We start from the raw sequence: 13,292 nt of genomic DNA, 5'->3' as shown, positions 1-13,292 counted from the left end.
TGCCTTTGCACGTTAGAAGCTTTAAGTGTTTTGGGTCGCGGTTTTTGTCGGCGATTCTCTGCCTACAATTGAAGCACAAATGTGCGCTGCCGAACCKACTGTGACTTGTGCTGTGTCTCAGCGCCAGCCTCTGTCACCCACATTAGCGAACAGAAGAAACTATAGCGAATATCTATATTCCAAAGCTTCGCTTCAATACCTTGCTGCTGCCGAGGAACTCACTATGAACCACTTGACTGGTGGCTGGCTGGCTGGCTGGCTGGCTGGCTGGCTCGCCTACACTGCTGCTTGCTACTATGAGCTTCAGCGCCCATGTTGACTGCTGCGCCGCCAACGCTGCTGTCTCTTAGCTTCTCCGTCRCTTGGCCACACTCAGCGCGTAGTTGGCGGCATGGCTCTGTGCCATTGCTGCTTGACTTTGGCTTTTGCTCTGTCTCGGTTGTTCGTTGCTTTTTGCCGGGGGCTTTCTCGCTTTTGCGGCCTGTTGTGTGTGTGCTTCTTTCATGCTTTTTGCCMTCGCTTCGCTGACTTTGTTGACGCCACTAGTGCCTGCTCGTTGCCTTTCGCCACTGACGGYGCTGCTATCTCGACTGCTTCTGCCTCAGCTGCTGCCACTGCTGTTGCGGCTGCCTCGGCCTGTTTGGCAGCTGACTTGTGCTTGTGTGTTTTACAGCTTTACTGTTTTGCTGTTTTCTGTTTYGCTTTGGGGTATCATCGTTGTGGCCGTGCACGGCCTGCTTTAGTCTGTCGTTTGACGTGCACAGAGGCGGCATTGAAGCGGAGTAGTAAGTGTGATTCTACACGATTCGCTAGCGAACGGCATACAAGCGTGCGTTTTCCMACTCGTAAACGTTATACTCGTTGTCATTGGCATCGCTCGGCGAATGTGAGCCAGACCAAARGCAACAATAACAAAAAAGTGATGAAGAAGACGCAAACAAACCCAGAGTAGTGATTGGCAAAGTTGGAATCGACAACAAAAAAGTGTTTAAAAATAAAACGAATAGCTGATGCTGTGTATGAAATTCCATTATTGATAAAAAAGGCGCGCGAATTTCGGTTCGTTGACGTTTTTTGCTGTCATATGGTGCTATTCTGTTATGAAGGTGGGTGATGGAAGCTGTCAGTGTAATGTGATAATGCGGAAAGAGTGTGAATTAATAATATTGAAATCAACAAAAAAGTTGTATGATAGATATGTACGTGGCGCGAAAAAAGTAAATACAATTGCATAAAGAAGTGTGAATTTTGCCAAAAAGCCTATGCAACAGAAAAAAATTTAAAATTTTAATGTAATTAATCTAAATGTTTACATCGAAATCAAAACAAACGTTGTAAGCGTTAAAAAAATATAAATACTAACAAACTATCGTTTATTGTTTWAAGTGAATATTTGAAATTTTTTTGTGAGCCTAATGAATCAAAATGAAAATTGAAAAAACATCGTTTTTATTGCTTTTCGACATTTTTACATGCTCTTAATGAACGAGAAAAAAATTTTTTTTTAAACGTGAAAAGTTTGGGTTTTTAATTTTTTGTCGCTCAAAAGCCTGGAAAACTAAAATTAAAATATTAAAAGATTCTAAATACAAACACAATTGGTGAYGTGTAAATAGAAGTTAAAAAAGGTTATTATTTTTTTGAAATATTTTTGAATGCGGCACTCAAGTCATGAAATAACAGCTTTCACGAAAATTTTGAAGAGCTTTGGKATTATATCAGAGTTAAGTTCATCAGTAATCATATTCTTATTGGAAAAACTGTTTTTGAGAAACTGTTTCATAACTACAACTAAACGTTTTTGTTGCTTTTACTTAAAAAAAAAATAAAATCCGGAAAGTACGATTGTTATAATAACTGAAAAATTAAAAAAAAAAAATAGTTCGACTGCTAATTGCGATTTAAATCCACTGCCAATTAGTAATATTAGTTTTTGTACAATTAGCTTAGATTTTTTGGTTGAACCGGTTTAGTCATGCCCGTCTAGCTGCCCGTCCGTCCCTTTGTACATATAAATCTAAAAAATTTGCACTCGYCCTTTTCTCACTAAGAAAATGCTCATTTGTCGGAACCGACAAAATCAGACAACTAAAGAATATAGCTGTCAGACAAACTGACTGATCAAACTCAAGTCTTTGCATGSGCAACTCTTATATTGGAGACGGTATCTTCACGAGATTCGATATAGTTTATTATCTAAAGCTGATCAGCGAATCAAAGCTAAGGATTCTTGTTTTTTTTTTCAATCGTATTCAACATGTTGCTGAAGAGCATAATCCGAGAATTAGAAAAAGATAGAGAACTCTAATTTAGGATAGGAGATCGCAGTGCTATACTAAATCAATAACTAAATAGGACAGAGAAATAAATAGGTCAMATCACATATCTAGGAACCCGATCTATCGAGTTCAACTAAATTTGGTAAGTGGAATTTTGTCACATTCCTATGCTACTGTTCAAAAATGGCTGAGATCGGCTCAATTTTAAATTCCAATTGATTCTTTCTCTTTCCAGTAAACAAATCAAACGCAATTATCGAGATAAAATCTTGTACAAATAATGCCTCTAGAATATGTCACCTTATGACCAAAAATATTGGTCAATATGTGTTATATTATATTTTGATGATAAAATTCCGAGATTATCCTTTCCTGACAATGGTTTGTCTTTGTCCAAGAAATGGAATAATTCGGGTTAATACTTCCTTGAAGCCCCATATATGTATCTAATATAAAGATTTCGAATCTCCGGGTAACTTTATTTCGCATATATCGGTCAATATTGAGTTATCTGAATGGAAATGAGASAGCATGCTTTACTAATAGCAGTGTATCTTTCTCATCGGTCAGTGCCAACCCAAGTTATACTTGCATCTACATAGGATAGGTAAAGCTAGGTGGCTCATYGTTCAGCATTCTGGGGTGGATCRCACTTAAACTGCWATGTACAGKGCTTTGTGATCCCAATCCAATTTAATATCAGTTTTCAGCAAAAGTATGAGATTTGAGGCAAAAGTGGGACATTTAAGGAAAAAGTGTTGAGTTTCATTCTTAGAAAAATGTAGAGGTAACATATTCTGAGAAGAATACAGAACCTTGATACTAGTATTTTCATTCCTTTTACTAAACTCCAATCTCTTTAACAAAAATTTACTTTAAATATAAGGTTTGACATATAAAATTTACGATCTGAATGTATAGAAAGGAAAGCAAATCTGGAACATAGAACCTTTTGTCTATTTCAAAAACTTCATCTAATAACTTGGATTGTGTATTATAATGAGCAAACTTTTCATTACTTCGCAAAGGAAATCTGTTGAACATTGGGTCAAACTATGAAATATTTTAAGTGACACACTCACATGTCACAGGGATCTAAAACGAACTTTTCAACTTTCGAGGTAGTGAAACACAATAATATGCTTAACTTAAAGAAAAATTTATTGAAATGGTGTAAACTAATAAAAATGTATATTTATAAAGAAAGAGTTCCTAATACGAATAATAAAACAACAGTCTAATGGAAAATAATAAATAAAGGGAATACATTTATTTTCATAGGTCAAGTGTTTGGCGGGCAAGCTTCGAATTGTGGAAATACAAAAACAAAAAATTAAATTAGAAATTATAAAAAACAGCAACGAGCAGAATTTGTCACTTACACTTCTTTGTTTTTATGAATGCTTGGAACACATTCAAATAAACAGTGCAAATCAGCAAAGCAACGACAACAGTGACAGCACATGTGACACATTTTGGAATTACTGTGACAAAACAACAAAAATTGGATTAAAACAACATAACCGAAATAAAAGGTATGTACATTTATTCAAAAAATGAAGGAATCCAACAAAATTTTAGAAACTTTTTRTAAGAAAATGGGTATTTAAATAYATATAAATACGTGTTAGACATACACAGTACACAGTTAGGGTTTAGTAGGGTATTTTCCAGACAGCGGTACTCATTTCTTTGAAAAAAACAAAGAAACATTACAATTTGATTAGGTTGCCACTCTAAGAAATTTCAATATGCCCTTATAGTTTTTTTTATATTAAATTCACAATGCAATGTATTTGTCAAAGCAGTGAATACTCGGCACATTTTTACAGGGTGCGCTTTATATATTTTCACTACCGTAGCGCAGGGACTATATTCACTTGCATTTCAGAATAAAAATTATTTCTTGTCAATTTTCTTCGAATAATAATTGTATTTAATAGATAAATTTAAAAAAATGTTCTGTTGCAGATGTTAATGCACTTTTATAATTTGTGAAAAAAGGCGTCTGAGCACATCAACGAAATGCTGCTTAAAATATTCTCAAAACAAAAAATCAAAAAAAAAAAAAAAATAATAATAATAATAATAATAATATTACCAGGGTTGCAAATAATGTATAAGAAAATTTGAATTGATTTCAAATTGATTAAAAAAATGTTTAAGAATTCAACTTTTTTTCGCGTTTGTATAAAAAAAATCTTATACTTAATCTCAACATTGGGATTAAAAAATAAAAAATGAAGTTTTATAAATATTGTATATACGTATATTGATTGAAGATTCTTTTTAAAAACTAAATTTTTATTTTTTACGCCAAGTGTTTGAAAAAATACTGTTAATGATCGAATGAGTAGTCGAAATTTAAATTTTTTTCAAAATGGTGTCTTTTGCCAAAGAGTGTCTTAAAAGTAGAAATTATTATTGATAATCTGATTGCTTTGCTTTTTACCTGAATCTATATCATGTAAAAATTTCAAGACAAGTTTATTACCATTTTTTAAAACAGGATTTTAATGAAACACACTTAAAGTTTTACGAGCCGATTACACTAAAAATAATTTTACAATTACCTCAATTTGAGTTCATCTTAAAATCTTCGGAGAATATTCTTAAAACTATGTACATACTATACATACGATATAACCAAACAAATCGATGTTTTGATATTCAAAAAAAGGATATAATCCCTTAAAACGTCACCAATTGGTGAGAATTTTTAGATTTATGAGTCTATCCAAGTCAACCGATTAGTTATAAAGGAAAGATGACACACACTCTATAATTGAACAATTATGTTACAACATACTTCTATAAAAGCCCAGCTATATACATATGTATACATATATAYAAAATTCAAAGCTTACCAAATATTGGGCACTGAACATGGGTTAGCTTTTAAATGTCACGGCGGAAAAGTCTGCGACCTTCACAAGAATTTATGTTTTGCTTAGCACGACAATTTATGAAGAACGAATTGTACAAATATCTTTGTAAAAGAATTCCTAAGTATGTTTATTTAAAATACAGTTGTAATGCAATCAGCCACTAAACTGCTATTTCATTGCACGTATGTATGTGTGTGTGTGTATATATAGCTACTGTGCTACTGTGCACTGCGCATAGATATGGTGTTCTTATTGTTGTTGCGCGCTTATCGATCCCAAGTATCTGCATAATAATTTAGTTTAGATTGAAATCTGGCGYTCAAGCGTACTTACTCAGCCTTTTTTCTGCTCTTCTGGCTCTTCTGATTCGTCTCCTMTGCTTCTGGTTGACTTTGTTGCTGGGGAGTATGAAGTTATTGTTGTTATTGTTATTTATTAACAAATATTTGCTTATCTAGTTTTGATTATTCTTTGTAGGCTTCTTTTTGATTTCCATCTCTAAGGTCTTCTTTGTAAATTACWAAGTTTTCTATTTTATATCTTTCGGTGTGTTTCTGCGCTTCACCGCTGCGGCGCAAGTTTATTGTGGCTTCGCGTAAGMTATTCATTTTTTCCTTATCAAATTAGCATATTTTATTTGCATTCTCAATTTGTTTAGTCGTTTAAGCAAATGTATTTAGGGGCATAGTGGTGTGCTTGTATGTATGTATGTACATATATAAGTTAGGCTTTGTATTGGCTTTCGTATAGGTTTTTGGAAAGAATACCTACATACATATCTACTTGATTTTGTCACTGCTGCACGAACAGGYTTCGCTGAACCAGGCCGTTAGCGAAGCTTGTGGAAAAATTGTAGAGGCATTTGTTTTCAGCGTAGACTAAAATTGTCGTAAAGAAAACTAATTAGGGCCATGGCAAGACACTGATAAAAAAATAGTCCATTTAAAGATAAATAAATAAAAATAAAAATATAATTTTATACAAAATGGTTTGTGAGTTAWTGTTTACCTAAGAGAAATGAAGCAGTTATTTATACTACCGAACAATTTTCCTTAACGCGTAGCTGTTGTATGRTCACGATTCCTATTTTGTGGTATATGTGGTTGATTTTCAAATATTTAACTTTCTTTTACCATAGTTGGACACTCTTATCCAATATATATTTATACTCTTGCAACCAGTTGCTACAGAGTATTATAGTTTTGTTCACCTGACGGTTGTACTAAAGGAGATAGATATGGGGTTATGTATTGTATAGAATATATAAATAATCAGGATTACGAGAAAAATCCGGTTGACTGTCTGTCCGTCCGTCCGTCCGTGCAAGCTGTAACTTAAGTAAAAATTGAGATATCTCGATGAAATGGTATAAGAACGCTTTATGAAAACCGGTGTGAAAATTGGACATTGGGCGTGGCATCGCCCACTTTTTRCTGAAATCCAATATCTCGGGACCCGACCAACCGATTACGACTAAATTTAGTACGTATAATTTCTCTAACATTCCTATGTTACGTGTAAAAATATTCAAAACCGAGCCACAACCACGCCTACTTCCCATGTAAGGTAGGTTCCAAAGTAAACAGGACTTAAAAAAACCGAACAAATGGTTTTTTCGACAAAATCAGTTTATAAATTGAATAGTTTTACCAATTAAAAAAAATTCGCACCTATAACACAAACATATTGACACTTAAAACGCAATAACTTCACTTCCAACTGGACAATCGACATATAGATGTTGCCACCATCCCCGTTTACTTTGGAACAAACCCTGTATAACATAATTCCATTTGATTCTGTCACTTTCCAACATACAAATCAAGAAGTAATTAATGTAACGGAATAAAATTTTGCACGATTTATTCTTTAATATGCCACCTTTTTCTGTTCAAGACCCTAGGTAYGGAATATGTGGACCCCAGTATCCATAATTGACTTTCGACTGAAAATATCGGTGAATGTGTGAGATATCAAAATTAAAATTCAGAGATAATCCTCCTCTGGTAACGGTATGTGTGCATGTCAAAAATTGGTCGAATTGGGCCAATACTTCCCTGAGCCTCATATATCTAATATAACGATTTTCGAGCTTCCAGGTGACTATATGCTAGATATATCAACCAATATGTATATATATATATATTTAGATTTCGATTCACTGGTCGAAGCTTTGCACTTTAGGGTATTCACTGGTCTTGATTCTTGCAAATTGCTAAGTAATGTCGKTTGCACCCGAACTTAACCTTTCTTACTTGTTTTAATARCGTACTGATTTTAACATCCTAACARCATATAACGTACGAATTCCTCTTATTGGCTTTTCTAACCTAAGCTGATYCATGGTATCAGATGAAAAATAATCTGAGTCATTGAATTCCACAAAATTAAGAGTGGTTTCTTGATATTGAAAATACAGTGGAAGAATATCACCTCCAAGGTGTATATGAAAATTGAGAGGCATCATTATAATTCACTACAATTTTAAATATCAAGATACTACACTTAGTAAAATAGAAGCTAGGCAGACAGAATGTCATCAATAGCTTCTTCGTTGAAAGAGTTGTAGGTGATGGCAATCATTACCAAAGAATCCGTATTTCTTCGGAAAATTTGTTTTCATGCGTGTTTTTTGAGTTTCTGCAAAACCAACCAAAGCGAAGCCTTACCAYAAATTTTTTAAATATAATTCTTGGCTCTATTAACCTAATTTTACAAATTAATTTTCACTTAACTGTCAAAAATTTCGTCTCAGACAAACAATTGGCATGAAAATATATGCTAATATGCATATATATATATATATGTACATATATAATATGTATGAAAGCCTACAAATAAATCATTATGAAAACCAGCGTTGGCTTATGTCTATTTTTAACAAATTTCAATATAATTTCGAAGGAATGTGGGAAACACTTCGCGCCTTCCTCTTCTCAGTCAGCTTGCCAACAACCCGCAGTCCATACATACATATGTTTGAATGCAAGTGTGTTTCAAGAGCATAGCGTCAAAAGTGCTCTGCASCGCACACCATTTTGCGTCACCGTCTCGCTGTCAGTTTTATAATTCGCTGAGTTCATTCTTATACACATACATATGTATGCATATGTAATAAGTGCGCCAAGCACACTGACTGTGGCTCTAAGGTTGTGTAAAATGCTAAGTGATGAGTTACATCGAATGGCACATGCGGTTACTAACAATTAGTGGGGTTGCTTGCTTTGCTTTGGTTGCGCGAACGGCAAGCATCCCAAAACACTCTCAGCCAAATCGCCGCGTAAGAGCATTTCTTATACCGGTAAATACTTGCATATAGCCAAATATGTGCGCATGTGTGTGTGGCWTGTTATTTATGCACGTATGCCTGTGAATAATCCGATTTAAATGCGYGCTGGAATGATGAATGACGGTTGTTTTGTGTTTGCCGACTTCAAGTAATTTATTTTATTTACAACTCATACATAGATTTGTGTGAGTGTGTGTGTAACGTCGTTGTAATGCTCTAGATGGGCATGCTCCATTGTTTGATTCGCTATGGCTAGTAGATAAAATTGTGCGAGCCGCGGAAACCCCTTAACGGTGACGTATGAAAAGCGGAAGGAACGCTTGATAAGCGAAATTTATTGTTTACACTTTAAAACGCCCGATAAAATGAGCATGTCAAATGTATAAGTATGAGAAATATTACATAAATTGGATGAATTTTGATTGTATTAAATATATATATGAATTGCACATATGTATGTATTGATAACACTTCACTAAGTTTCTGTTAATGATTTTTAATCGCACATTTTCATATGTAATATAATATTATATTTTTTTATAGTATTAACATAATTATTTAATTTATATATTATTGCTGTGAATACAATAGAACATGTTAAGTTCAGCTGAAACGATACTGTAATATCCTTCTCAGCTGCATTTCTTTTACATAGGTTATGTTAGGTTAGGAAGTCGATCCAAAAAGSGATCTCACTTGGACAGTTTAAAATGCCTACCAATTTACATAATAGCATAAAACTTCCATATAATAAATCACAAAACTCTTAAGAATCGACAAAGTGGYTTGTAGGCTCAAATTTTACAAGTTCTTTGAGACGGTTATTGTCAGTTTCTAAAGGTGAACTTGTTGAGCTATTGCAACATCTGTGTTGTAAAGGCTGGACACTAGAAGAGAAAATGCTTGAATGTTTGTAACTTCCCCTCCTCCATATAACTTTGATAACTAACGTCCGTCAAGATTTTTAGCCTTACGCATGAATCTTTTCTGAGTGCAAGTAGTAGATAACCGCTTCCCCTTTATAACTAAATAAAATCAAAGTGCCGTTTCTATGGCATAACGGGTATACAAGATCTTTAACTTGATTTTGATCATTCAGTTTGTAAGATAGTCGGAAGCAATAGTGCTCCAACTTGAACAATTTGAATGGGGTGGCCTTATATAATAACCTGTGCCAGACTTTGTGAAGATATCTTGTTAAATTAAGAAGTTTCCCGTGCAAGGATTAGATTATAATCAAACAGTTTGTAAGTCAGCGATATGTTATATCGGTCTCATTGCAGCGGTTGCGCCAAAGGAGCAACATCTTGAATAGGAAAAGACGTGTGTAAAATTTCAGATCGATATCTAAAAACCTGTACAGGGTATAATAATTATTCAATGGACAATTAGCTGAAAGTACACTATAGAGTCCGAAAACGTTGCATATACTACTGACCAAGCCACTAACTATATACATATGTATATAGTACAGTCGAAACTGTTGAGATAGTAATTTTTCATACCGAGTCAAGCTTAAAAGAGAAAATTGTGATGTCTTACTTAACTCTGACAATAAATCATGAAATGCATGCTTTCTTTAAACTCTCCATATTGGCCAAATTTCTTAAACATTTAACATAAGAACTCAAACTGGCGTCCATATTCGACCAGTTCATCTAAATGTGCCATCAATCGTATGTAAATTTGTCCTTTTCAGTGTGTTATCAAGCCTATACAACAAAGCCCATTTCAATTTTGTCTACATATTTGTAAAACTGATTAAATATAGTAAATATGATTAAAAAAAAAAGAATTTTATGGTGCCACTTTAATTAAGAAAAAATATTTTGCGACCCACAAACAGTTATCAGCAGCTGTCAAATATTAATTTATATTGAAGTCATGAACTTGAGCTTACAATTAAGTGCGCTCGTCACATAGCCCTCGTACGTAAGAATAAGAAGATTTCAAATGTATGTTTTTAGAATTCAATGAAAGTCCGTAATCGAAAATGTAATTGGATATTTTGCACGTATTCCATGTAAAGTGTTACGTCATTTTGGCGTTCTGCCATATGCTATAGGCTTTAGTGAAGCCGTGGGGATTTGCATGGCGCCGTTTAAAATTGTAATTGRAAACGTAATATGACAATTCATGTTCGTCATTAATATTTATGTGGTCGCCTTCAAGTTCAGCAATATTACTCAGATATGCTTCACACTTTCCTTGTGAACTGTTTGTTATACTATACATATGTATGTACATATGTAGCCCTGAGTTCTTTTAGCAAAAGACTAAATTCGGKAAATGAGGTGGTTGAAAATCGATTTTTTACACTTTTATCCAAAGCACACGCATATAACCTGTTGATCTAGTTTTCAATGAACTAACTACGCCAATGATAATTAGAGCAAGCCATCCTTCCATTACCAACTCTAGTGACTAAATCAGTATTATCTTGGTCTCTGCTCACGGGGTTTTGAACGCTAGTGATAACTTTGGGAGCAAACTTCGTCGATAGAACTTCTAGAAAATAGCCTGCCAATGGGAATCCTTACAACTGTCAACTGTTTTTACACTTACAGAGTGAATGTACGAGTATCATGGTAGTCGAAAAAAYCCTTTCGTATTTTTAATCAATCTTCAACTTTTTTTAATTTWTTTATAATGAACTTTAATAAACCAAGTATGTACCATTATGGTCGACCACTTTCTGCCATTTTTCCGCTGGAAACATCATTCCTTCAGTGTACAACTGCGACAAGTCATTTTCACAGGTTTCTCTTGAAGCTAACTCTTGGATGCATCAAAATTTCCCAACCAAGCGCTCCAAGTTTTTGTCAAGTCATCTAAGATATGTGTGGTCTAGCATTGCCCTGATGAAAGACAGAGAGCATTCTGTTGTTCAGTTCTGACCGTTTTTTTTTTTATTACATGCTTCAATCTTATCAGTTGTTGACAGTTTCTTTCCAATTCCACCAAACACTCAGCATAACCTTTATAGGCGTCCATTCTGGCTTTCCGACCATGGGTTGAGCTTGACCCCGCTTGAACCATGCTCTTTTTCGTACATTGTTGCCGTATTTGACCCACTTTTCGTCTCCTGTTACCATTCGCTTCAGAAATGGTTCGATTTCATTTCGTTTCAACAAAGAATCGAAGAAAGATGTGGTATCCAAACATCGAGCTTCTTTTTGTAGCCAGCATTTTTAAATTGTTAGAAACCGTTTGATGACGAATGTTAAGTTCCTTAGCGATGTCATGGCTGCTTATGTGACGGTTCTGGTCAATCTTTACCATAATTTCATCAACGTTTTCAACGATATGTCGACCAGAGCGAGGTGYATCTTTTAACGAAAAATACGAGTGTATAGTATATCGTTATATTTTGGGACAAAAACAGCARATGTGTTTTGAGTAATGGCTTTCTGACATTTTTATGATACTTTCGGCCAATATTCACTCTGTCATACATGTTATGAGCCTTCATTCAAAAATTAAATATTTTAATGCCATTGAACCATTTTGGTGGACAAACATACACCGTATAAAGGTCATAAAAGGATGTACAGCTGGCCAAGTATCTATACATATTTAGTACACATCAGTCGTTTCCAACGACCTTGAATATTTTGGCAGCATTCCTTCAAGAAAAATATTTCAAGTCACTGGCCATTTAATAGCCGTCTCTATTTCGCTGTCCACAAGTGATGTGTTGTTTACTGATATTTATTGAGAACGTGCAGAAAGATGGATGCAAAGTATTTAAATCATTGTTGACAGGCAGTGCAATGCAAAAAACAACCAAACAATGCGAAACGCTCGTTCATGACAATGGAGAATGACGGCAACTGCTTAGCCCRTAGCCAAGCGGACGGTGGCAATATGGAAAGTATCGCAAATACTCTATAATACTTGGATATTTTTATATTTGCACTCTTTTTATTGTGCAAAGTTATTTATAATAAATAAATACAATATTTAAATAAAGAGTGCAACTTGTATTTGCTGAGCGCTCGCTCGCTCGCCTGTCTGAGGCAACACGGCTGGCAATGGCAATAAAATGACATTATGCGCAGGAATTTATGTCATGTTCCTGGTGCGTCGCGAGTTGTCAGTACGTCCATATATATACATATGTAAATATTATATTAACTCGTATATGCGCATCTTTTTATTGTTACAAGGAAGAGCTTCAATGTTGACACTCTTATTTCATATTTATGATGAAGACAAAATAAAATGTAAGCGATTTATGAGGAAGATAGCTCAAATACTACGCAAATAGCGCGTATTTGAGAAATATAAAAATTCAATTTCAATGAGCTGGCACATGTACCTTATCAATATAGAAAAAATATATGTTATAAATAAAAGTGTRCATAAATTATATCCTAAGGAGCCACTCACTCCTAGAAAGTATGCATTCATTTTTCAACGAGGAAGTTTATTACCAGTAAATATTTGTAAATATTTCTGATGTGGTTTTTGCGGTTKCCGATTAGCAGTTTTTACGGGTATTTTCTTCGTGCAATAGTGGGAATTATTCCCTTTTTGTGATTTGCGACCACAAAATGTTGCTTTTGTTCATAATCATCGTTCACATGCAAACGTATTTGTGATAAAGTTAAATTTTGCTGTGGGCAAGCACACTTTATTTAATAGAAATATTTAGAGTTCTTCTTATGCTAAAAACAGCTACTTATACTATATACTATATATATTTTACATATACATATATATATATATGAAGCCAGCCAAATTTTTTAAAGAATTGTAACGATTGGTTCAATAATTTGTTTTAAATCGACTCAGTCGTGTTACTTACCAGACAAACCCTGTATTTAAGGGTGA

At 34.3% G+C, this 13,292-nt stretch overlaps 1 protein-coding gene across 5 annotated transcripts in view; it reads left to right on the top strand.

Annotated features, from left to right (window-relative positions):
• Positions 1–772: 772 nt before the first annotated feature.
• The window catches only part of LOC108969624 (collagen alpha-1(XVIII) chain), a 396,591-nt gene continuing 384,071 nt past the window's right edge, over positions 773–13,292 (top strand). For all 5 annotated transcript variants that reach the window (XM_018934460.1, XM_018934459.1, XM_018934458.1 and 2 more), the window contains exon 1: positions 773–1,106. The gene's annotated coding sequence lies outside the window, so the exon portion shown is untranslated. The remainder of the gene's footprint in view (positions 1,107–13,292) is intronic.

This window comes from Bactrocera latifrons, unplaced genomic scaffold (assembly GCF_001853355.1).
Source record: "Bactrocera latifrons isolate USDA-ARS-PBARC rearing strain unplaced genomic scaffold, ASM185335v1 scaffold_26, whole genome shotgun sequence".
Lineage (NCBI taxonomy): Eukaryota > Metazoa > Arthropoda > Insecta > Diptera > Tephritidae > Bactrocera > Bactrocera latifrons.
Note: the sequence above shows the minus strand (reverse complement) of the source record. Positions and strands in the feature narration are given on the sequence as shown.